The sequence below is a fragment of the Ovis aries genome, chromosome 9 (assembly GCF_016772045.2).
Source record: "Ovis aries strain OAR_USU_Benz2616 breed Rambouillet chromosome 9, ARS-UI_Ramb_v3.0, whole genome shotgun sequence".
NCBI lineage: Eukaryota > Metazoa > Chordata > Mammalia > Artiodactyla > Bovidae > Ovis > Ovis aries.
In genome coordinates this window covers 73,958,621-73,962,077 of record NC_056062.1, presented here as the reverse complement: position 1 = coordinate 73,962,077, position 3,457 = coordinate 73,958,621, and positions in this window count along the sequence as shown.

The following is a 3,457-nucleotide window of genomic DNA, read 5'->3' as shown; positions in this document are numbered from 1 at the left end:
TGTTTTAGTTATATGTGTAGAGTTTAATTGTTGCACATTTTTGCTGTCTTGAAAACTTACCTGTAAAGGTGACCTGGTTGATAAGACTATCCAACATGTTATTCTTGATCTTCTTTCTTCATTGAAGAATACAGAATTTACAAACTAACTTATTTTTTGCTGTTAGACATTACAGATATACTTTCACTTTGACCTGTTATTTTAGACACTCTACATTTGAATTTACATCTAAGACCAAACATCTCTTGTTACCTTTAATATTACTTTGGATAATTACTGCAAGAGACTGTATAGTTGATTAGCCTACATTTATATAACTTTTATAAATAATAACTTACAGACAAGATTGTAAAATATCTTTTTCTCAGCAAAATGACTTTGTTCCATTTCTGCTAAATCATTTATTTTTAATCTCAGTAATCATAAATAGCTCTGTGTGACATAGATTGGGGTTTTTTTTTAAACCCATCATCAGCTTAGTATTATGAATACGTACAAAACTAATTTTTAGGAAATTATGTTTAAAAGAGATTAAAAATCCAAAGGAAAAAATATGTTAAGAATACTTGTAGTAAAAATATTTAAAATACAGCAGCGATGATAAATATCAAAATCTGGAAAGTGAGAGCAGGATTCAATCAGGGTGGGATACACGGGAGATTTTTTAACTCTTGATAAGGTTTCTTCAGCTGTGTGTACATTCTATTATTTTTTTATGCTTTCTTGGATATTTTAAATATTTCATCGTGTTTTTCTCAAAGCTGATAAAGACATCAACCATCTACCTTTTAATCCTTTGGAGCTATTGTAGGACTCAAAATTCTTGATTTATAAGGTGAACCAAGTTCTCTTGTACATCTTACACTGCTGTTAGTTTGGGTGTGGTTTCAAAGAAAGTATATTGATCCATAAACATGAGCTTCTGTGTCGATTTGAATCCATCAAGAAGCAGGTGCCTACCTTCTCATCAAGAAGACTTGTGAGAGATTTCCTGGAGGGGACTGTCTTTGAAGCATAAAGAGGAGGACCAGGAGGAGGCAGGTTGAGCCTTCCATCTGTACTGTAGGCTTGACCTCTGGGGCAGGAGAGCAGGAAGGCCGGAGGACCCTTCCCTGACGTGGAGCCTCAGACTGCAAAGGTTGGACCAGGTTGTTGGGGTGTTCTGGAATGCAAATTGCTTGTCAAAGGAGCCCCATGTTGTGCGAGACTGGTTCAGCGCTGCTGGCCTCTCTGGGCTCGGCCAGTGGCAGGGAGCAGCCCCAGACTAGCCTGGCTTTGCAGCAAATGCAGTGGTGAGTCCAGAGGGGTGGCAGCGAGGACCCCTCAGCTGTGAGTCAGCCAGTTCTCTCAAAGGAATTGCAAACAGAACATTTCTGTAGCTGTACCTCTTGCACCACACAGACTCACTTCTTGCAGGATTGGGGAGCAACTCCATGATTTCCATGTACACAATGAGGAATTGAATAGGATCAAATCAGTATTCCCTGTCACTAAAGGGCAATGACTGGTATTCACCCTATCTTCCATCATCCATTTTAAATATTTCTCATCCACAGGTATTACTTTAGCAGATTTTGGTGACTTACCTAATCTTGTGACCCAAACCATTCCTGAGGGGTCCAACCTTTGTTGATCGTACCCTTACCAGGCTGGGGTTGTTACACATAAATTTACAGTTGCAGTGGAGCAAGGGAATACCAGTAGGCACGAAATGGGTCACCTGTGTTCTGCACAAGTTCTCCCATTCTCCACCCCCACCACCACCTCCTGCTGATCAAAGCCAGTGACCTCTGCCAGGAGGATGACTGCTTTTCTAGCTGTTGGTCCCTGGACACAAGTACAAAGTACTTTGGTGACAATGGCATGTAATTCAGTAGGACTTTTGCTGTGTACCCTAGTAAGAGTGTGCCCCCTTTCGGTGACCAATACTTCTGACCCTGAAGAGCCCAGTTTTAGGAATGGTAACCAGAGACCTCCAGTGAGTCACTGGAAGTGATGGTAATTGGAGCCATCACATGTATCCTCTCATCTTGTGAGTTAATGCATGTACTGCATCCTGAAGGATGGTACCCTGTCCTTTCAGCATGTTGCCTCTGAGCTGGTACTAACATTGTGTCTTTAGGAGGCCACTCCAGTGATCTGTGAGATGGCATATTTCGGGATTGCCTTTATGTGATACGATCAATGGGTACTGTGGTTGGGCCCACTCTCACTTCTTTACTGAAATAGATCCCCGGATAAAAACTGTATTGGGGATGGGGGACTTCTCTGGTGGCCCAGTGGTTAAGAATCCATCTCTCAATGCAGAGGATATGGGTGCAATCCCTGGTCCAGGAAGGTCCCACATGCCACGAGGCAACAGCCTGTGTGCCACAACTACTGAGCCTCTGTTGAGCCCACAAGCTGCAACTGCTGAGCCCATCTGCTACAACTCCTGAAGCATGCACACCCTGGAGAGCCTGTGCACCACAGAAGCCACCGCAGTAAGAATCCCCCACACACCACAGCTAGAGAGTAGCCCTCACTCAGCAACTAGAGGAAAGCCCTTGTGCAGCAACAAAGACCCAGCACAGCCAAAAATAAATATAAAAAAGATTAAAATTTAAGAAAAATTGTATTGGGGTGGGATTGATGCCTGAGAATTAGGCATTCCATTAATATCCAAACAGAGGTGCTGGCTGAGACATGTAGCTCTGGTATCTGGGGATATCAAAACAGATGTCCCTGTGAAGTTGAGTTGCTAGCCCTTCTATAATCAAAAGGATCCAGTGTAGTAAAGTTGACGCCAAGTGGCCTGTTGTTCTCCTAACGGAATAGTGCCATACTGGGGGCATCGCATCTCTGTTGCTGACAGATTGGATAGAAACACAATAGCTAGATCAGCTTTGGTAAGGGGGAGTTTATCTGTTGGGCTCATTCATAGCCTCTGTCTTTGCCACAGGCCATTCCATCCACATGCCCGTTGTGCCTCTTCTAGGCTGGCCATTGTCGAGTGATGGAATCATTTTATCTACTTGGTGGTTTTGTGCCGCCTCTATGGTGGGTGCTTTCTTGTGGACATTAACAGGTTATACAAACATATTCATTCTTTATGCCCACATCCTCATCCATCCACATACTTGTACCCCCAACCATGTCTCTGATCTTCAAGCTGTTACTCTTCTACACCCTCACCAAAGGGCCAGCCATAGACCACTGCCCAGGAATCTCCCCTAAGTCCACTTCTACATAAAACTACAACCAGGTGCTTGCTCCTAGATCTGCCCATTGGGAAGATTTTTCCCTCACTATTCTCTTTCAAGGCCCACCCCTTTATATGTCTCTAATGCAGCCACCTTCACCAAAAAACATCCATATAGTCAAAGCTCTTGTTTTTCTAGTAGTCATGTACAGATGTGAAAGGTAGACCATAACGAAGGCCAAGCACCGAAGAATTGATGCGTTCAAACTGTGGTGC